The sequence below is a fragment of the Pan paniscus genome, chromosome 2 (genome assembly GCF_029289425.2).
Source record: "Pan paniscus chromosome 2, NHGRI_mPanPan1-v2.0_pri, whole genome shotgun sequence".
In the NCBI taxonomy this organism is placed as follows: Eukaryota; Metazoa; Chordata; class Mammalia; order Primates; family Hominidae; genus Pan; species Pan paniscus.
Genome location: NC_085926.1, coordinates 42,767,709 through 42,790,595, shown reverse-complemented (window position 1 = coordinate 42,790,595; position 22,887 = coordinate 42,767,709). Strand labels below are relative to the sequence as shown.

General features: G+C 41.2%; 1 protein-coding gene across 2 annotated transcripts in view; it reads right to left on the bottom strand.

Annotated features, from left to right (window-relative positions):
* Nucleotides 1–22,884, bottom strand: part of ACKR2 (atypical chemokine receptor 2) — a 63,004-nt gene extending 40,120 nt beyond the window's left edge. The window contains exons 1-3 of one of the 2 annotated variants that reach the window (XM_055109739.2): nt 22,851–22,884; nt 17,907–17,966; nt 7,815–7,895 (exon numbers count right to left, since the gene is read on the bottom strand). The gene's annotated coding sequence lies outside the window, so the exon portion shown is untranslated. Of the gene's footprint in view, nt 1–7,814; nt 7,896–17,906; nt 18,163–22,850 lie in introns of those variants that run through there. The other variant, XM_003809296.7, reaches the window with a different exon arrangement.
* Between the last annotated feature and the right edge of the window lie 3 nt (nt 22,885–22,887).

The following is a 22,887-nucleotide window of genomic DNA, read 5'->3' as shown; positions in this document are numbered from 1 at the left end:
CTCAATAACCAGCAGATTCTTTCAGCCTTTCGATGACATGCTTTAAAGTTACCACTAGAAGTAAGGTTTCAGTGATATGGAGATACAGTTACAACATGGCTCTGCACAAAGAAACACATAACATCAGAATTTAGAAAGATTGAATTGGAATAAAAGTTATAATACAGTTATAGGTGTTGGCAGAATTATAGAAATTCAAATGAAGAAACTACATTTTACTTAGGGAGATGGATTAAGAAATATTTGACACAAGAAATCCTTTGGACCTGTGACTCAAAGAATGAATAATGTTTAACCAGGTGAAAAGTGAATACCTAAAACTGATATAAGTAAGACACTCCACCCAACAACTGCAAAATACATGTTCTTCTCAGGTGCACATACAGCATTCTCCAGGACAGAGAATATGTTAGGCCATATAACAAGTCTCAATGCATTCAGAAGAACTGAAACCATATATAATATCTTCTCCAACCATAATGGAATTAAACTCAATCAATAACAGAAGGAAAAATTTGGGGAATTCAAAACCATGTGGAAATTAAACAACACACTCCTAAATAACCAATGGGTCAAAGAAGAAATCACAAGGGAGATTAGAAAATACTTTGAGATGAATGAAAACAAAAATAAAATGTACCAAACTTATGGGACATAGTAAAAGCAATGCTTAGAGAGAAATGTGAATACAGATATTTTTAAAAAGAGACCCCAATTCAGTAAACTAACTTTTCGCCTATGATTCTGGAAAAAGAAGGGCAAACTAAACTGAAAGCAAGCAAAAATAAAGGCAAAATAAATATTGGAGTACAAATGAATGAGAGAATATGAATACAATAGAGAAAATCAACAAAACCAAAGGTTGTTCTTGGAAAACATCAGCAAAACTGACAAACTTTTAACTAATTGACTAAGAAAAAAGGGAGAAGACTCTAATTGCTAAAATCAGAAATAAAAGAGAGAGAATCACTATAGAAAAAAAGATTATAAGAAAATACTATGAACATCTGTATGCCAATAAATTAGATAATTCATATGAACAAATTTCTAGAAAGACATAAACTACCAAAACTCTCTCAAGAGGAAAAAGAAAATCTGAATAGACCTATAACAAAGAAAGGAATTTCATTAGTAATCAAAAAATGTCCCACAAAGAAAAGCCCAGAACCAGATGACTTCACTGGTAAATTCTACCAAATGTTTAAAGAATTACCACTAATCCTCTCAAACTCTTTCAAAAAACAGAAGGGGAAGAAACATTTCCCAACTCATTCTATGAGTCCAGTATTACTCTGATACAAAAACCCAACAAAGACATCACAAGAAAAGAACCCTACACACCAATATCCCTTATGGACCATATATAGATTCTCAGACACACACAACTCCCTAAACAACATACTAACAACCCAAATCCAACTACAGATATAACGGGTTATACACCATGACTAGTTAAGCTATTTGCCAGGCATGCAAGGTTAAACCGTTCAACATCCGAAACTCAAACAATGTAAGACAACATATGAAAAGAATAAAGGACAAAAACCACATGATCACCTTAACAGATGCAGAAAGAACATTTGGTAATCTTCACCACCTTTCCTGATTGAAAAAAAAAAAATTCAATAAACTAGGGAACATCCTCAACCTGATTAATGGTATCTACAAACAAACAAACAAACAAACAAAAAACCCAGAGCTAACATCACACTTAATGGTAAAAGACTGAAATCTTCCCCCTCCCTACCTCAGATCACAAACAAAACAAAGATGCCCACTTTCACCACTTTTATTTGACATTGTACTGGCATTTCTAGTCAGAGCAGTTGTGCAAGAAAAATAAAAAGCATTTGCACTGGAAAGAAAGCAGTGAAATTTCCTCTATTGGCAGATTACATGATTTTGTATATAGAAAATCCTAAGAAACACACACACACACACACGCACACACACACACACACACACACACATCAGAGCTAACAAGTTATCTCAGCAACATTCAGGATACAAGATCAATATACAAAAAGCAACTGTATTTCTATATACTAAAAAGAAATTAAGAAAACTATTATATCTACGATAACATAGAAAAAATAAGATACCTAGGAATAAATTTAACAAATGAAGTGCAAGGCCTATACACTAAAAACTGTAAAACATCATGGAAAGAAATTAAAGTAGACCTAAGTAAGTGGAATTACATTTCGTGTTCACGGATTGGAAGACTAAAGGTTGTTAAGAGGGATGTACTCCCTTCATTGATCTACAGATTCAACACAATCCCAATCAAAGTTGCAACTGCATTTTCTACAGAAACAGACATGCTTATTATAAAATTCGCATGGAAATGCAAGGAACCCAGAATAGCCAAAACAACTTTGAAAAAGGACAAAGTTGGACTCACACTTCTTTTTTCAAAACTTACTACAAAGTCACAGTAATCAAGACTGTGTAGTACTGATATCAGAATAGTCATATAGATCAATCGAATAGAACTGAGAGTCCATAAATAAACCCAGGTATCCATGGCCAATTGATTTTCCACTTCACATCCATTGGGATGGCTATAATTCAAAAAGAGAAACATGGAGAAACTGGAACCCTCATACATTGCTGCTGTGAATGTAAAATGGCACAGCCACATTGGAAAACAATTTTGGTAATTCCTTAAGAACTTAAACATATGGTCTGGTATATGCCCAAGAAAATTGAAATCATATGTCCCTAGGAAAACACATATACACAAATGTTCCCAACATTCATGATGGCCCAAAATTGGAAACAACCCAAATGTCTACCAATGGATGAATGGATAAGCAAAGTGTGGTATATCCATGCAGTGAAATATTATTCAGCCATTTAAAAGGAATAAAGTATCGATACATGCTATGACATGGATGAACCTTGAAAACATTATACAATGTAAAAGAAATCTGATACAAAAGTCCATATATTGTACGATTCCATTTATATGAAATGTCCAGAATAGGCAAATACCCAAAATAGATTCATGGGGCAGGGGGAAGGTGTGGAGATGGAAATGACAGCTAATGTGTGTCACTCATGTTTGGCATGATGAAAAATGTTCTGATTTTAGACAGTGTGATGAGTGTGCAACTTTGTGGTTATATTAAATTGCATAATTTAAGAGGCCGAATTTTATGTATATAGTCAGCCCTCTGTATTCATATGGGTTCCAAATCCATGGATTCAACCAACAAAGGACTGAAAATATTTTTTAAAAAAATTTAAAAATAACAATACAGCAATAAAAAAATACAAATTTTTAAAAATACAGTATAACAACTATTTACATAGCATTTACATTATATTAGGTATTATAGGTTGAGTATCCCTTATTCAAAATGCTTGGCACCAGAAGTGTTTTGGATTTTGGAATTTCCTGGATTTTGAAATATTTCAAAATATAAATAATGAGATATCTATGGGATGAGACCCAAGTTTAAACACATTTATTTATGTTTCATATACACCTCATACACATAGTCTGAAGTTAACTTCATACAATAATTTTGTGCATGAAACAAAGTTTTGACTGGGTTTTGACTGCAACCTATCACATGAGGTCAGATGTGAAACCAATCCCCTGTGGATACGAAGGGACGACTGTGATTGTCTCAGTGTTCTAAAACTCAGATCTAAGTTATGGAATCAGAATCACAGTGCGATATACTTAGTGTAGAACAAACTGGGACTAATTGCCTTTATTTGATTGCTTGCTGCAATAATGTTAAGGGAGAAAAGCAGAGCACAAAAGTCAATAGATTTTATTAATTCATTCCGCAAAAATGTATAGGTTTCTTGCCATCCTATGCAACTGTGTTAGTTCCCTCAGGGCATATACAAAGCTGAATGGTGCTTAGCTCCCCTCTTATGGTCTTAGAAGTTGATTGCATGGCTTAGAAGAGCACACAGTGCAGAGAGCCCAAAGAGGGTAAGTTCTGCTTGCTTACTGAGTATTGGACATGTCAGGGCAAGCCACCAAACTTCCAGTTCTGAACATCCCAGACAAGTCTGTCTAGGAAGAGAATGACTGGAGACACGAAGGCTGACAGGCTACACAGGAGAGAGACACTTGAATAAATTATAGAATGAAGGTCACACCCTGATCTCCCAGACAGGAGAGAAAGCAGTTGAGCATCCTTTTGTCTGGAGCCCCTGATTGAGGAGAGGGAGATATTGAGACAGATTACTCTGACTCCTGACCAAGTTCAGTACAAATTCCCCTAGGCAAGGTGGCAGGGGAGGGGATGCTGTAAGAAACAAAAGGAAAAACTCAAACGCAAAAGTCACTCCATGCTAGGCTTTATCGGAGATGAAGAAAACAAGAGGAAGGGATAACTTTTTTAAAGTGAAACCTGGATAGGAGAAGACTGTCCCGCCACTTCAGCAAAGTGAAGACAGGAGGCACAGCCTAGACCATGTGGGGCCTGGTGGAATAATGGGGCTTAGCCTAGAACCAAGTGAAAGGAAGGGGACAGCATCATGCAAAAACAAACACTGGAGTGAGCGTTAATGATTGACTCACATCAAAGGAACAGTGTTGTGGTGGACACACAGCCAAGACTACAGAGAGGGGAAGAGACACAAGCCTGAGATCTGGTGGATACAGCAAAAAGATCCTAGCTTTCATGATTGGGGAAGGGGGGCAGATTGGAATAACAATTATTCTGTTACTGGTTTTATTCTTTTTTTTTTTTTTTGAGATGGAGTCTTGCTCTGTCACCCAGGCTGCAGTGCAGTGGTGCAATCCTGCCTCCACCTCCCAAGTAGCTGGGCTGGGATTACAGGCGTGCACCACCACGCCTGGGTAATTTTTGCATTTCAGTAGAGACAGGGTTTCACCATGTTGGCAAGGCTGGTCTCAAACTCCTGACCTCAAGTAGTCCACCTGCCTTGGCCTCCCAAAGTGCTGGGATTACAGGTGTGAGCCACCGCACCCAGCCTGTTTTTATTTTTAACTGTGCCTGTTGTATTCTTCCCTCTCTGAGTTAGTGGGCCCTGGGAAGTTGAGGCTACACAGAATACAAAGCAAAATGCTAGAAGTGACTCAAGAAAATACAAGTACTAGGAAAAGGGAGTGTGTTTCAAAAGAGGGACAGAGAGCTTTAATTTAGAGACCAGGAAGAGATTCTATTCAGGTAGTGACATGTGAACTTAAAAGGATGTGAAAGGTTTTAAAAATTGTTTTGTGATTATAGCAACAATATAAATTTAGTTTCATAAATATATTTTTAAAAACAGAAATAAAAATCACGAAGTATTCTACTGTTCAGATAAAGCCACCATTACTATTTGAGGAGTATATCTTTCCATATTTTATTTATTTATTTATTTATATCTGTCTCATCTATCTATAAATACCTAGAAGTCTATGCATATAAATAAATATAGATGTAAACCTAAGTTGTATGTGTTTGTAAATATATACATATATGTATTTCAAAACAAAAGTTTTGATTGATAAAGATTCCGACAGGGGAAAGAGAAGATTGAAAAGTATATTCTGGCTGGGCGTGGTGGCTCACGCCTGTAATCCCAGCACTTTGGGAGGCCGAGGCGGGCGGATCACGAGGTCAGGAGATCGAGACCATCCTGGCTAACACAGTGAAACCCCGTCTCTACTAAAAATACAAAATATTAGCCGGGCGTGGTAGCAGGCCCCTGTAGTCCCAGCTACTCGGGAGGCTGAGGCAGGAGAATGGCGTGAACCCGGGAGGCGGAGCTTGCAGTGAGCCAAGATAGCGCCACTGCACTCCAGCCTGGGCGACAGAACGAGACTCTCTCTAAAAAAAAAAAAAATATATATATATATATATTCTATAAGAGAGAGAACAATCTGAGCATAGGCAGCAAAAAGAAAAGATAGAGAGGCAAGAGAGTGTTCCAGAAAGGGCATGAGCTAAACAGTACTGGGTTCAAATTCTACCTCTGCCTCTATGGAAACCCAAGCAAGTTACCTAACCACACGGAACCTCAGTTTCCTCCTGTATAAAATGGGGGTAATAATACACACTTGTAGAGTTGTTTAAATGATCAGAGACACTTTCGTATGTCAAGTGTGTAGGTCAAGTGTGCAGCAGTGCACGTAGGAAATGGAAGTGAGCTAAACAGGACTCCTGTGTGCGTGTGCTGTTGGCGTATTGCAGACTGAGCAGCTGTATGTGGTTTTTCTTGCTTCTAGTGGAACACATATGTAAGGAAAAGGGATGCCAGGGACAACTCACTCACTATAGCCTGTGGATCACAAGCATTCTGAATTAACGGTAAAAGCAAATTAGCCAGAAATTGTAACAGGTCTTTTAAAACTATTGATGAGGCCAGGCATGGTGGCTCATGCCTGTAATCCTAGCACCAGCACTTTGGGGTGCCGAGGCGGGTGGATCACGAGGTCAGGCGTTCGAGACTAGCCTGGCAAACATAGTGAAACCTCGTCTCTACTAAAAATTTAAAAAATTAGCCGGGCATGGTGGCAGCCACCTGTAATCCCAGCTACTCGGGAGGCTGAGTCAGGAGAATCACTTGAACCTGGGAGGCGGACATGGCAGTGAGCCGAGATCGCACCGCTGCACTTTAGCCCAGGCAACAGTGTGAGACTCCATCTCAAAGAAAAAAAAAAAAAAACTATTGATGAACTGTCCTTAAGCAATAACCCACCCAATTCCTAGAGAACTCACAAGCTGCACCTTAGCCCAGTCCCACTGCCTTGTGATTTCCTTCTGATCAGCTATATTGTACTAGGCAACAGGCCAAGGTTACTAGCTTTTTTTTTTTTTTTTTTAACTGTTATTTTAGTGCTCATAATCTTTGAAAATCTCTTCTGGCCCTCAGAAAGCAGGGTAACACAAGGACATTGGTGGCTAACATTTGACTGTTGGGTTGGGCAGATTATATTTCTTCTTTTTTTTTTTTGAGACAGAGTCTTGCTCTGTTGCCCAGGCTGGAGTGCAGTGGCGTGATCTGGGCTCACTGCAAGCTCCGCCTCCCAGGTTCATGCCATTCTCCTGCCTCAGCCTCCAGAATAGCTGGGACTACAGGCGCCCACCACCACACCTGGCTAATTTTTTGTATTTTTAGTAGAGATGGGGTGTCACCATGTTAGCCAGGATGGTCTCGATCTCCTGACCTCGTGATCCATCCGCCTCAGCCTCCCAAAGCAGATTATATTTCTTTTCTGGTTTTCCCTGAAACAGGGTAGGCAGGTTCCTGTCCCTGAGCAAAAACATCAACATACGGAGAGTCACTCAGGAAACCAATTTGGGTGAAGTATCTGTTTGCATAACCCATTTTTCTTCCAGAGCTATAAAAGTAATTATTCATCCATCTCTGACAAAGGAGACCATTATCCTGTTCTTACTGTGATTTGGATCTAATTTAGATGTCAACTACATTTATGAGTCCTCAATTTATTATGCAATCAAGATAAACAGATGGTGTCTCATAATCAGTATGAGGGCAGAATGACTTGGAGAGCTTGGAGATGAGCCAATAAAAACCTGTTTGCAGTGCCATTGAGTGTGGCAGTGCCTCCCAGAAGAGGTACCTCATCCTCACAGAATTAGCAGACCATAAAAACAGCCCTAATATTTGGGAGAGACAAAGTGAAGGAAATCAGAGAGGCAGTCAATATTCAAGGAAGTGCAGGAGGAGAAAGGGGGGCTCTGAAAGGAAGACTGTGTAAATGGTGGGTGAGCAGGAGGGCTAAAAAGCCAGAAGGGCCTGCAGCCCCTGCCTAGCTACTGCAGCCCCAATAGCTGAAAATGCAGCCAGCATCATTGAACTCAGCTGCTTACCTCAAATTTGCAGAGAGGCAGCCTTGAGTAATTCAATCAGTACTGACTGGAGGGCTCCTGTGTGCAGGTCACCAACAGGCTCTGTGGGCAATACAAAGAAGGACACAATAGAGGTTCTGCCGCCAGGGGGGTTGTAACCCAAGGTACATGCATAATCATGGAACTCAATATCATACCGTGTGCCAGGAAACAGTGAGGGAGCCCAGCTCTTTTCTACTGGAAAGAGCTGTTTGCCTGTGGTCAACAGAAAGCTCTTAGTTCCAGTGATCAATGTTGTTTTGTGTAATCTAGTCCCATACTTATACAAATATAGATTATAAAAACAAATCAATCTTTTTAGTTACATAGAATTACATAAAATTATGAGTTTCTAACTTTAAAAATCAGGATATAACCCACATAAAACTGAATATTATAAAGACCAAAGTCTTCCTACTCATTCTCTACTAAAAGACATATTTAATAACAAAATATATGCAAGATAAAGTTATACAGACTTTTAAGAGGAGATGGTTGTGTTGTTAATCTCAAATTCAAAAGTCTTCAGAACAAGTAAAAGAGGCAGGAGAGCTTCGGCTTAGTCAGGAAAATTCTGTGCCCACCTTCCCACCTGCCCCCCATTTCCCCCACCAACACCCCAGCAAAGAACTAACAGAAAGAACAAAAAGGAATTTGAGGAGCTGCAAAGAATCCAAGATCCATTTTTTAGTGACAACCTGACAGCATTTTGTTTGAAAATGTTGTCAGTAAAAACAATCTATGGGCCAGGTATGGTGGCTCACATCTGTAATACCAACACTTTAGGAGGCCGAGCCGGGCAGATCACCTGAGGTCAGGAGTTCAAGACCAGTCTGATCAACATGGCGAAACCTTGTCGCTACTAAAAATACAAAAATTAGCTGGGTGTGGTGGCACTTGCCTGTAATCACAGCTACTCTGGAGGCAGAGACAGGAGAATTGCTTGAACCCGAGAGATGGAGGTTGCAGTGAGCCGAGATCGCGCCACTGCACTCTAGCCTGGGTGACAGAGTGAGACTCCGTCTCAAAAAAATTATGCCAATGTCTTTCCTTATTTGATCTGTTTAAGTGCTTTCCTGTGTAAATGATCCTCTCAACATTACTGCTTGTAGGAAGCAGCCAATTCTGGGCCAGTTTGCTCAGAACACATCACTATGAAAGTGAAAACTCAGTCTCATGTCTGCTGTAGCTCTTCCCCTAGATCTTCATAGAGCTGACCCCTGGTCATTCAGTTCTCTGCTCAGATGTCACTGGCTGGATGTGAAGAAAGGAGGAAGTGGCATCAGGGATTGACCCAGGTTTCATGTTTGGTGAATGGGATGGACAGTTGTTCCATCAAACACGTCAGGGAATTTAGGAGAAAGTGCAGGCTTGTGCGGAGAGAGATGTAGAGAGCAGAGAAGAGGGGAGGAGAGAGATGGTTAACACGGCTCATTTATGGACACGTGGAGTCTGTGGAATACCAAAGTGAAGACGTCCAACACAGTTGAATAGATAGCTCTGGAACACAGGCAAGAAGTGTGGCAGACAGAGGAGAGAAAAGAACATCAGCATACAGATGAGAATAAAAAACCATAAAAGTACATGAGATTACTCTAAGAGAAGGGCAGAGAGTAAGAAGGAAAGAGAGCACAGAACCCTAGAGCACACCAATATTTAAGGGACAGAGGAAATAAATTCAGTCACTGTAACTAAGAAAGAATGACCAGACTGGAAGGAGAATGAGAAGAAGAGTGTCAATGGAAGATTCATAATGTCAAATATGATAGAAGAGTCAAGTAAGATATGGGCTGAGAAACTGAAATATGTCCATTGAATTATGTCCTTTACTATTGTTGTTTCAGTAGCGTGACAAGAATGGAAACCAGTGGGTTGAGAGAGCTGGGTTGGGGGGAAGATGTGGGATGATATGTACACTTTTTTCTCCTAAACTGAGGAGAAAGAAAAGAGAGCAATAGTTGGAGAAAGGATGAAGAATCTAGGAAGGAATCTTTTTTAAATGGAAGAGTATGAGAAGCCTGGATGCAGGGGCAAGGAGAGGCTGAAATTACAGGTGAGAGAGCAAAAAGCTGACAGATTCAATGGCAAAAAATGATGGAATCCAGAGCACAGGGTTTGATGGGTGTTGAGTGGGAGGAGGGTACCCAAAACCAGAAGAAACGACTGATGGAGACGCAGGTAGGGTAAGAGAGGAGGAAGCTGAGAGAATTTTTCAATGCTCTCCGTGAAAACGGTTAGTGGGGATATCAGGGGAATGGAAGTTGAGGCTGAACAAGAATAAATGAGAGAATTGATTTAGAGAAGGGGTCAGAAAACTTCACGGTCTAAAAAAGAAAAGTGACTTGCTTGAGGTTGCATTGCTGGTTAATGCTTAAGAAGATAGCAGCAAGAGGAAGGGGCCTGGTTTGGTGAGAGGATCTAACATGTACTGAGGCTCTATTACATCCCAAGCACTCTTCTTGGTGCCTTATGTATGGTCACTTAGATCACACAATGCTATCCTATAAGGCATATACTTACTAGTATCCCCATTGTGTTGATGAAAAATGTGAGGCTAAATAACGTGTTCAAGGTCATAATGTCCATAAGCATTTAAGCTGTTATTCAAAGCCGTGTCTTTTGACTTCAGGCATGGTAGCAATCCAGGGGCCCAAAGCCAGTGCCTTTTCCACTCTACCAAATTTTTTTTTCATTAGTACTTGTTAAGTGTCCTGCTGTCCCCAACAGCAATACAAAATACTGAGTGCTAGACAGGCATGGTGGCTCATGTCAGTAATCCCAGCACTTTGGGAGGCTGAGGTGGGCAGATCACCTGAGGTAAGGAGTTTGAGACCAGCCTGGCCAACGTGGTGAAACCCTGTCTCTACTAAAAATAGAAAAAATTAGCCAGGTGTGGTGGCAAACACCTGTAATCCCAGCTACTCGGGAGGCTGAGGCATGAGAATTACTTGAACCCATGAGGCAGAGGTTTCAGTGAGCTGAGATTGCACACTGCACTCCAGCCTGGGTGACAAAGCAAGACTCTGCCTTAAAAAAAAAAAAAATGAACTGAGTGCCTCAGTTCATTGACTTTTTCCACTGAGTTTCCTCAGCGGAAAAGTCAATTCAAGACTAAAATATTTAAAGTATAATTTTTTGTTCACTACAAAAATTATCACTACATAAACACACAAATCCTGCTGCCACTTTGGTTGCTAATGGGAACCAGTTGATGAAACCAGCAATATAAAAGGTAAGACACTATGTAAACTAAAGAGATCAAAGGTGGCTTCTAGCTCCTAGCTTCTTCTTTGCTGAAGTATACCATATTGATGGTGAGCATCTTATATTTATGATTTTTATGGAAACCCTCAGTAACCAAAAGACATTTTAAAATGCAAAGTACACACACACACACACACACACATACACATACATGAAACTATCAATTGTGTTTATAGGTTAGCTGAGTAGTATCTACGGGAACACACAAAAAAACCCACAGAATGTCGTACAATTAATACATATAACACTTACTATATGCCAGTTAATGTTGGGGTTTTATATATCATTTAACACTCCCCACAGTCCTACTAAGTAGGACCTATTATTGTACAAATGAAGAAACAGAGGCACAAGATGATTAATTAACTTGCTCAGTGTCACATAACTAGTAAGCAGCAAAGCAAACCCCAGAGCCTGTGGAGCCTGACTCATACCAAATTAAAAGTGGCTGTGACTTTTCTCCCTCTGGAGAGTTTTGAGCTTTCATTTTAGAGCTGTTCTTCCTAAAGGGTAGAGGAATGAACTAGGTACCTCCCTTGAGAATTAATGTTCTGGAATGCATAAAGTGTGAGAAAGAAAAATTGTCACCTTAGCAGAACATGGTCGGATATGATGCCAGCTGGTCCTTCTGGAAAAATATTAGTGTTTCTTATAAAACACCTGATAGATTTGAATAAGCAGATCAAGGAAGAGTCTGGTTACTTTTTGCCAAGAGAAAATTTTTTGTTTACTTAAAAGCTTCTACCTTTTAGGCAAGTTTTAAATACAACTTTGAAACATGTAATTAATGTGTCTGGGAAGTGTATTTTTGTCTAAAATGAACAGCTTAAGTACTATTCCATGACTCTGCAGTGTAAAGGGTACTAAATTGGAACACATTATGAATAGCCTGTTAGGGCAATTTTCTGACATGGAATCTTCTGATGGCCTGGCCCCTAGCCAATTCTCCCTGGGGACTGGTCTTTAAAGATTATTGCTGCCTCAAAGTGGCAGTCCTTGTCAAGAAGTAGAGATAACACTACTGCATGTAACTACCTCTACATCCTTAAGACCAAGGGGAAAATGGTCTCAATACACAGTATGTAATGGGTTATTACTGAATAGTTTCAAATTGTCTGGCTAAGGCTGACACTCCCTTTCTAATCCATTCTATTTCACTTCCAATAACCTCAAATGCCCTCTGCTCTTGTCAACATCCTGCTCCAACGTCTTCAGGCGGCACCTAATAGAACATTGTCCGGGTTCTTTAATTAACATGGAAGGTCCTCCCCACAGTGACTCACTTTTCATTATTCTCTCTGACTCTGCTCTAGTCACAAATGTTTGCCTTTTCACACTTGCTGTCCTCTGTGACACAGCTACAATCCCAGAGTCTGCCTCTATTCTTCTGCCCTCTGTTTGCTGTTTCTGAAATATCCTCCCAATTTATTTACATCCTAGTCATCCTTCAAGGCCCACTTAAGCCCCAGTCCCAAGAAGCCTTTGAAACTGCTCCACTTACTGTGATATCTACCTGAAATTTCATTCAAAGTACTTATAAACTGTCTTTGTTATTTCTATATACTTGTTCCTTCTACCTACTTAGATTATAAATTATTTCATGGCAGGGACTGAGTCTTTAACTTCAGAATCTAGTACAGGTACTTGGCACAATGTACGTATTCAATAATTGCTGATTGTGACTCCCAAATCTGGTATAAAAACACCGGTAATTATTACCAATTTTCTCAAAAGGTTTAACCTTCGTTTAAACAAAGTTCGACAAAGATCACACAGTACTTTTTAAAAAGGATGTCAAGAACAAGGTAATGTAGCTTTTAGTTGGGCCTCAGCATAAACAGACATCTGAATTTAGAAGCCTGTTTCTCCTATGGAAGATACGATCATGTGTACACAGCTATTTGCAGCATGAAAAGTCACAGAGGCTCTCTGAAGAGGGGAAAATAGCAAAGCTGGCAGACACTTTTTGTGCTGCCTTTCTTTCTATAAATTACAGGTGGGTTGGTTTAATACCTGAAAACCCAAATAATGTGTTAAGTCTTCTGCATCAATTATACTTCAAAATGACGCCCAATACGAAGAACGGAATAATAGATGTTGCATGTTTGTTACCAATTATAATGTCTGTATTATGAAAGATGTAAGTGTGTCATTGTCATTTTCTTGTAACATGATATGGTATAAAGTGTAGCAGAATAATCTTCACCAAAAATTGACTGAATCATCTGATTATGTTTCAGATATTTATCACCATCATTCACCAAGATTTTAGTTTCTGCATACTAATCAGAAAGAGAGAATTTCTCCCACAAACAGGCAATAAAACCTCAAATAACTAGGCATAAACAGATGTTGTCTCTCGTTATTACATTAAGTTTGGGTAAAGTGTGAACTTCTTAGAATTTGCAAGGAGAATTCAAGTTTCCCAGAATGAGACTAGGGTCATTAATGATACTGCGAAAACTTAAAAACAGCTCACCATGGAACAAATTCCATCTATTCCTCAACAGAGCTTGAAAAACAAAATACAACTTCCTAATAAATATGGCAGTTTTCAGTCTTTATGCTGTGAACCAGTGAAGTATGCACATGATGCAGAAAATAATAAAGGCACATTGTACCAAGTTACAAACTCTTGAATTTGTATGATATGGTTTGTGTCCCCACCCAAATCTCAAGTCAAATTGTCATTCTCAGTGTTGGAGGAGGGGCCTGGTGGGAGGTGATTAGATCACGGGGGTGGACTTTCTCCTTGCTGTTCTCTTATAGTAGTTCTCACAAGACCTGGTTGTTTAAAAGTGTGTAGCACTTCTTCCTTCACTTGCTTTCTCCTGATCCCACCATATAAGACAGTTTTGCTTCCCCTTCATCTTCCACCATGATTGTTAAGTTTCCTGAGGCCTCCTTAGCCATGCTTCCTATACAACTTGCAGAACTGTGAGTCAATTAAACCTCTTTTCTTTATAAATTACCCAGTCTCAGGTAGTTCTTTCTAGCATTGCGAGAACAGACCAATACATATATCTTTAGAATAGATTATGTAGGGCAAACTGAACCAAGATTTTAAGTTAATATTAGATACTATAACATACTTATTTAAAAACAGATCAAAATCAAACCCAAAAACAAACCCAAAACATACTATAGCTCTTGGACTAATTCTTACTTGCAAATTATCTTGCTTTCGTTATTCATATTTTGTCCCAAAGGCCCTAATGCTAAATAAAATAAAATAAATTATGGAGCTTTATTTTAATCAAATTCAATAACATTAACAGCATTGTTCACATTAACATAACTGTCTAAATCAATCACTTTACCACATATATGATTAGAACCAAAAGAAAGCTGAAGGCCGGGCATAGTGGCTCATGCCTGTAATCCCAGCACTTTGGGAGGCTGAGGCAGGTGGATCACTTGAGATCAGGACTTTGAGACCAGCTTGGCCAAAAAGGTGAAACCCTGTCTCTACTAAAAATACAAAAAAATTAGCCGGATGTGGTGGCACATGCCTGTAGTCCCAGCTACTCAGGAGGCTGAGGCAAGAGGATCACTTGAGCCTGGGAGGCGGAGGTTGAAGTCAGATGAGATTATGCCAGTGCACTCCAGCCTGAGCAACAGAGTCAGACTCCATCTCAAAAAAAAAAAAAAAAAAAAAAAAAGGCTGAAAATTGCCCAACCACTTTTATTAAAGGTTTTCAGTTTTAAGCTGCATGGAATACTAAGAGGTCTGATTCCATGACCTGGAGAGGTAAGCAAGCAAACAGAGCACTGGGCTAGTTCTCAGGAAGGCAGAGTTATTCAGATTCTGCCTGTAAGTGTGTCATCTAAAACATCCACTTACATTCTCAAAAACTGTATTTTCATTAAAAGAAAGGAAATGGACTAGATGAGCTTTAAGGCCCCTTTTAATACCTAACACTGAGACTCAATCTTCAGAAAAAAATTTAGAATGCATTGCTTTAAACCTTTCCTAAACATTTATACTTTGTCTCTCTCATAAAGCAATATTAGAAGGTATGACTATCTAGGAAATAAATTGTATCCATCCCATTAGTTTCAGTAAGGGCTTGGCACAACAAATGCAGTCCCATTACAATACTCCTAGCCAAACAAGGGCCGTTATGCACTATACAACCCTGAGGGAAAGAAAACTGAAGGGGGCCAGCCCCTCCACACCTCTGGGTATTCCTCGTCAGGTGGAACGAGAGACTGAGAAAAGGAATGAGACACAGAGACAAAGTATAGAGAAAGAACAGTGGTCCCAGGGGACCGGCGCTCAGCATATGGAGGACCCGCACAGGCCCCGGTCTCTGAGTTCCTTCAGCATTTATTGATTACTATTTTCACTATCTCGGCTAGGGGAATGCGGCAGGAGAACAGGGTGATAATGGGGAGAAGGTCAGCAGGAAAACATGTGAGCAAAGGAATCTGTGTCACAAATAAGTTTAAGGGAAGGTACTGTGCCCGGATGTGCACGTAGGCCAGATTTTTGCTTCTCTCCACCCAAACATCTCAGTGTAGCAAAGAGTAACAGAGCAGCATTGCTGCCAGCATATCTCGCCTCCAGCCACAGGGCGGTTTTCTCCTACCTCAGAATAGGAGGAATTTACGATCGGGTTTTACACCGAGACATTCCATTCCCAGGGACATGCAGGAGATGGAGGCCTTCCTCTTATCTCAACTGCAAGAGACCTTCCTCTTTTACTAATCCTCCTCAGCACAGACCCTTTACGGGTGTCAGGCTGGGGAGGACGGCTGGGTCTTTCCCTTCCCACAAGGCCATATCTCAGGCTGTGTCAGTTGGGGGAAACCTTGGACAATACCCAGGCTTTCTTGGGCAGAGGTCCCTGCAGCTTTCCGCAGTTCGTTATGCCCCTGGTTAATCGAGAATGGAGAATGGCGATGACTTTTACCAAGCATACAGCCTGTAAACATATTGTTAACAAGGCACACCCTGCACAGCCCTAGATCCCTTAAACCTTGATTCCATACAGCACATGTTTCTGTGAGCACAGGGTTGGGGCTAAAGTTATAGATTAACAGCATCTCAAGGCAAAACAATTTTTCTTAGTACAGATCAAAATGGAGTTTCTTATGTCTTCCTTTTCTACATAGACACAGTAACAGTCTGATCTTTCTTTTCCCTACAGAAAATGTATGTGCCTTGTTTCAAAATAGTGAGGAAATGAGGGCCTGCCACTGTGGCTCACACCTGTAATCCAGGCACTTTGGGAGGCTGAGGTGGGCAGATCACTTCAGGTCAGGAGTTCAAGACCAGCCTGGCCAACATGGTGAAATCCCATCTCTACTAAATATACAAAAGTTAGCCGGGTGTGGTGGCAGATGCCTGTAATCCCGTCTACTCACATGAGAATCGCTTGAGCCTGGGAAGTGGAGGCTGCAGTGAGCCAAGGTTGCACCACTGCATTCCAGCCTGGGCAACAGAGCGAGACTCTATCTCAGAAAAGGAATGAGGAAATGAAGTCGGTGTTAGGAATCACCCTTACAATTTTAAGGAAATTGAACACTCGAACAAAGGATTTTTAATGAAGCAATTTTACTTTTGCGCAGAGGGGTGTCTCTTCGGCCAGTTGCCATGAGAGCGCACTTGAACAAAGGGGCACGAGGGCCTTTATTTTTGACGCAAGTCTTGCCTTTGTATTCTTTTTTTATTGGTCGTGGTCGGGTCGTACAATTTAAACTAATTTTGGTTGGCTAAACATTCGATTTTTTTTAGATAGGGTGAGCATGTAAAAGAAAAAGTGGAGGGAAAGGGGAAAGGGTGTTTGTAATGAGCTAGAAAGTTAGTCTTTTTTTTAATAAGGAAAGGAATGTAAGTTGGTATTGATAAAACGTGGTATTGTGGCGTGCCTGGGCATTTAACAAAGGCAAAGAGGAAAAAAGGAGAAAAAGGAGAAAAATTGGGGGGGGGGTACTATGAATTAAAGAATAAAAGATTGATCAGATTATTTGAAGAGAAATCTTATCATATCCCACATCAGTTTATCAATACACCCAGTCTTTTTAAACAATTTCAACAAAAAGTTAATTTGTTTGAAATGGTTAGTTGACTCCTAACTCATCATTCCAATCACATTACCAACAGATTGAAAGATATTCTGCAACTTAATCGCATTACCAACAGACTGAAAGATATTCTGCAACTAATTCCAATAAAATGTTATTTTTTAAACGATGGATCACTTTAGAATTCAGGAAATATCTATGTCAATACTGTTTTCTAATTTCCTATTATTTATTCTTTCCTGCTGTTGGGGCTCAGAAAATGATACCCCAAAGTGAAGGCCTCAGAAGCAGCCTCAGAAGCAAAGTTTCTAACCAACCTGTCTTACCCTCCTGTCTATCTGTCATACCCTCATTCTCTCCCGAAGCAAGTCATAGAAAATAGAATTCCTCTTCCCCAAGGCTGATTACAGAAACCAGAACCTCTAAGCTTCCCCAACTTTTTTTTTTTTTTGAGACGGAGTCTAGCTTTGTTGCCCAGGCTGGAGTACAGTGGCGCGATCTCGGGTGACTGCAACCTCTGCCTCCCAGGTTCACACAATTCTCCTGCCTTAGCCTCCTGAGTAGCTGAGATTATAGGTGCACGCCACCACGCCTGGCTAATTTTTGTATTTTTAGTAGAGATGGGGTATCACCATGTTGGTCAGGCTGGTCTCAAACTCCTGAGCTCGTGATCCACCCGCCTTGGCCTCCCAAAGTGCTAGGATTACAGGCGTGAGCCACTGTGCCCAACCGCTTCCCCTACTTTTTGTCTAAGAATTGGCCATAAAGAAATTCTCTCACCTGCCGTGTTCGATAGCAGCTCATAAGACCTCCATTCCAGAAAGGATCCTGTACTGTATCCTGAAAGGAGAGATGCTACAATCGAAAGAAAGTTCAAGAATCTGAACAGACAGGTCTTGCTAGGTTTTCTATTACCATTAGCTCATATCCTTTGTTGTCCAATCACATTTCTACACGACTGTCCCTGTTTCATCAAACCTAAGCATATAATGAGACAGAGTCACCTGTATCTTTGGGTCTTCACTCTGAAGGCTCCTGCATCATGTAAAACTTTGATCAATAGGAGGCTGAGGAAGGCAGATCATGAGGTCAGGAGATCAAGACCATCCTGGCCAACGTGGTGAAACCCCATCTCTACTAAAATACAACAAATTAGCCAGGTGTGGTGGCACACACCTGTAGTCCCAGGTACTTGAGAGGCTGAGGCAGGAGAATTGCTTGAACCCGGAAGGCGGAGGTTGTAGTGAGACAAGATCACGCTACTCCACTCCAGCCTGGCGACAGAGCAAGACTCTGTCTCAAAAACAAACAAACAAAACAAACCTTGATCAAATACAGTAAATTTATAATGTTTTTCTCTTGTTTTTGTTTTGTTTTTATCTTTTCTTTTTTGAGACAGGGTCTCACTCTATGGCCTAGGCTGAGTGCAGTGGCACAATCTTGGCTCACTGCAGCCTTGACCTCCCAGGCTCAAGTGATCTGCTCACCTCAGCCTCCTGAGTAGCTGGGACTACAGAGGCACACCATCACACCCAGCAAATTTTTGTATTTTCTGTAGAGACAGGGTTTTGCCATGTGTCCAGGCTAGTAATTTTCTCTTGTTAACCTGTCTTTTGTTATAGGAGTGTTAGCTGTAACGCTTATGATGGGAAAGAAAGGGATCATCCCCTTTCCACCCCTACACTGCCTCTGTTTATGTTTTCTCCCTTAAACTGACAGGGCTGGTACACTTTTGTCGAAAGATGGGACTTTTTTCTCCTAAATTCAACCGTCATTCAAACTGGGTCAGACTAATGACAATTCTACCAAGTAGTGTATACCAGTAGCCTCAATAAAGAGATTTTTGGGGGACAAATGTGCATCTTCCACGCAGTTGTAGCCATAGAGTGCATATCTAACTTCCTTAAATTATCTATGTGGATCTGTCATCCTATAATTTGTCTAAATCCTTATTTTTTAATATTATGAATAGAGTCCAGCTTATATATAAAAATGTATTTTCTTTCTATGTCTTAAAAATTACTTGCTGTTGAGCGATACTATATTCCTAAAATATAGCGGAATCAAAATTCCTAGTTTACAGTCCCCTACCTCTATTACTTACTAGCTATTTGACCTTTATACCAATCAATCATCAGAGATGATTGAACCAGAGCAACTCCATCTTGAATAGGGGCTAGGTAAGATAAGGCTGAGACCTACTGGGCTACATTCCCAGACAGTTAGGCATTCTAAGTCACAGGATGAGATAGGAGGTTAGGCATTCTAAGTCATAGGATGAGATGGGAGATTGGCACAAGGTACAGGTCATAAAGACCTTGCTGATAAAACAGGTTGCAGTAAAGAAGCCAGCTAAAACCCACCAAAACCAACATGGCGACGAGAGTGACCTCTGGTCATCCTCACTGCTACACTCCCACCAGCACCATGACATTTTACAAATGCCATGGCAACATCAGGAAGTTACCCTATATGGTCTAAAAAGGGGAGGCATGAATAATCCACCCTTTGTTTAGCATACAATCAAGAAATAACCATAAAAATAGGCAACCAGCAGCCCTTGGGGGTATTCTGCCTATAGAGTAGCCATTCTTTTATTCCTTTACTTTTCTAATAAGCTTGCCTTCACTGTACTCTATGGATTCGTCTAGAATTATTTCTTGCAGGAGATCCAATAACCCTCTCTTGGGGTCTGGATTGGGAGCCCTCAATAGTAATTGGTTTAAAAGGTGCTTATCCTTACAGCTTCGAGGGCAAGGTCTGACTCTTTTTGCACAGTACACAGCAAGGAATTTTTAAAGCAATAGCTAACATTTTTCATGCCAAGCATGGGGCTAACATGCTACATATATTTCCTCTTTAACCATCATTCGTGTTACCCCCCATTTTACAAGTGAAAAAAGTGACACTTTGAGAAATCAAATCCAAGGTCATGGCTAGTATGTTGCCAACTAGTTGCTCTCCACTGATGGGGCAGTATATCTTATTCTCTGGAAATTAACAAGTTAGCTGATGTTAGTTTGAGGCATATACATTGCCTTCAGAAATGAATATGCTTTGGTCACTGCTGCTATTAGCCTTTGTGTTTACAGAATCAAGAGACTAATGACTTCCGGTTGACCTTCATATTGAAGGCAGTGGGGTTTATCCTATAGTTCCTGACTATCCCTACTTATCTTTTAAACCCTCCAGTTATTGCAGCATTTACATCTTTCTTCATTTACCATTATTGGATTTCTATTGAGCACACAGGCAGCATTCAAGGAGATACCAGGATCATCCAGACAAAATATGTGCCTTCAAGGAGCTGAAAGCTACCATATAATCAAAGTATGAAGTTCTTTTTTTTTTTTTTTTTTTTTTTTTTTGACAGAATCTCTCTCTGTCACCCAGGCTGGAGTGCAGTGGTGCGATCTTGGCTCACTACAAGCTCCGCTTCCCGGGTTCACGCCATTCTCCTGCCTCAGTCTCTCCTGTAGCTGGGACTACAGGTGCACACCACCACACCCGGCTAATTTTTTGTATTTTTAGTAGAGACGGGGTTTCACTGTGTTAGCCAGGATGGTCTCGATCTCCTGACCTGGTGATCCGCCTGCCTCAGCCTCCCAAAGTGCTTGGATTACAGGCGTGAGCCACCGTGCCCAGCGAAGTATGAAGTTCTTAATCATCCATAGCATGAAATGTTTCTTACATGTATCTTAATTATGAGACGAACGATTTTCAAAATCCTGAACCCATGACATTTAGTTCCTATCTGTATGACAGAGCACTTAGTAGTCCGCCTTGTTTTGTGGTTATATCAAGAAACTCTAACTTAATCACAGATTTCTCCATGGTGCAGTTGTAGATGCTTTGCATCTGAGGACTAAGCTCTGATTTTTTTTATCATGCCCAAATTCCTATCTAAGGGGTCTGGGGAGTCATGCCCCACAAATAATAAGTTATCATCAAATGGGTTTTATTTAACTCTATATATCGTGACTTACTTTCCAACTTGACTCTGGCATAACATTATGAGACAAGGAAGAAAATAAAAATATTTTACCCCAAAACATGTTTCTTTGCCATATCTTGAAATGGCCATACAAAGCTGTCCTTTGCGGGGAAAAATTCTCATCTATAAAGAATCCCTATAACATAGCTAGATCTTTTTCTTCCAGGCCCCCCAATCCTAAAGAGATTAAAAGTCTAGCACCTTTCAAACATCTGAATAGGAAACATTTGTCATCTATTGTCTCTAAAGGCAGCCACTACAAGGCTTCAAAAGAACCTTGGTCTCCACAATCTTTTATCTTAACTTGAATATTCCCTTTCTGTTGATCCCAGGTCTTCAGACAAACTCAACCAATTATCAACCAGAAAATGTTTAAATTTACCTATAGCCTGGAAGCCCCCTCCCCTCTCGCCTTTGAGTTGTCCCCCGTTTCTGGACCAAACCAATGTATTTCTTAAATGTATTTGATTGATGTCTCATGCCTCTCTAAAATGTATAAAACCAAGTGTGCCCGGACCACCTTGGGCACATGTTCTCAGGACCTCCTGAGGGCTGTGTCAGGGGCCACGGTCACTCACATTTGGTTCAGAATAAATCTCTTCAAATATCTTAGAGTTTGACTTTTTTCGTTGACCCACCAATTGGCCGGATTGTTACTCATTATTTACTTGACAAACACATTAGGAGCCCTGTCCCCGGAAGCTCGCTGTCACGAGGGGCCTCTGACATCTCCTTCTTGAGAGAAAGGTCGCCTGGCCTGGGTGAGGTCGTAGTTCCCGCGACCCCGTGCTTGCAAGTACTGGCTGCCTCCTACTATAGTGTAAACTCCAGGAAGGATCCCACGGGGGACCTGACAGCTCACGGTCCTGGCCGACAACCGCCCTGGGAGCGGAATGGATGGAGCCCGCAGTCGTCCCGGCGCACTGGGCAAGCTCTGCTCCCACTGTGGCAGGCCAGATCTCCATTAGCAACCAGAGCAGCTCTCACCAACGCCTCACTGTCATTCTGATGCATGTATAAGTTAAACATTGGAGAAACTGGTGCCTTAAGAGAATTGGAGAAACTGGTGCCTTAGGAGAAAGGCTAGAATGTAAAGACAAGTCCATTAGGATCCCGCCTGAACTTTTTCAGCCCCTAGAGTTTAATTAAAATAATGGAGTTGCTCTTGCACACCTTGTACCAGGACCCACTTTAGATTATTTCCAAGGCTCTGAAGCAATTGTCTAGACACCTGACCCTATTACCGTTAAAGATTGGCTTGAGTGAAACACTTTGGCTTTCGACTTGTAAATGCACTGAATGTATTTAAGCACCAGAAAAACTTGTATTAATAATTTTGAGTTGGTCTGGTGAGTTACTCCGACCTTCTCCCTGTAACCTGTTGCAGAAATAAACTCCGTTCTTTCTCAGTCTGTCTGCATCTCGTTACTGAACGGCGAGAACAAGCAGTCGGACCCGGGTGGGTCGGGGAACACCACCTCACCCGCAGCCGAAACCCCTCACCCGCATCCCTTCCCGGCCCATGAGGCGTCCGCAGGCGGCGGCGCTCGGGACACGGCGTTCGCGGTGCTCGCCTCCGCTGCCCGAGGGGAAAAGGGCAGGAGAAATCTGAGGAGTCCTTGGGCCAGGAGCCAAAGCCCCTCAAGTGCCCGGGCGCGAACCCTGGGCGCCGAGCTCTCACGTCTGTCTCCGCCAGTACGCTAGAGCCGGGGTAGTGGGCCCGCACTCACCGGCCCAGCCAATCCGGGACCCGCTCTGCGCTGCCCC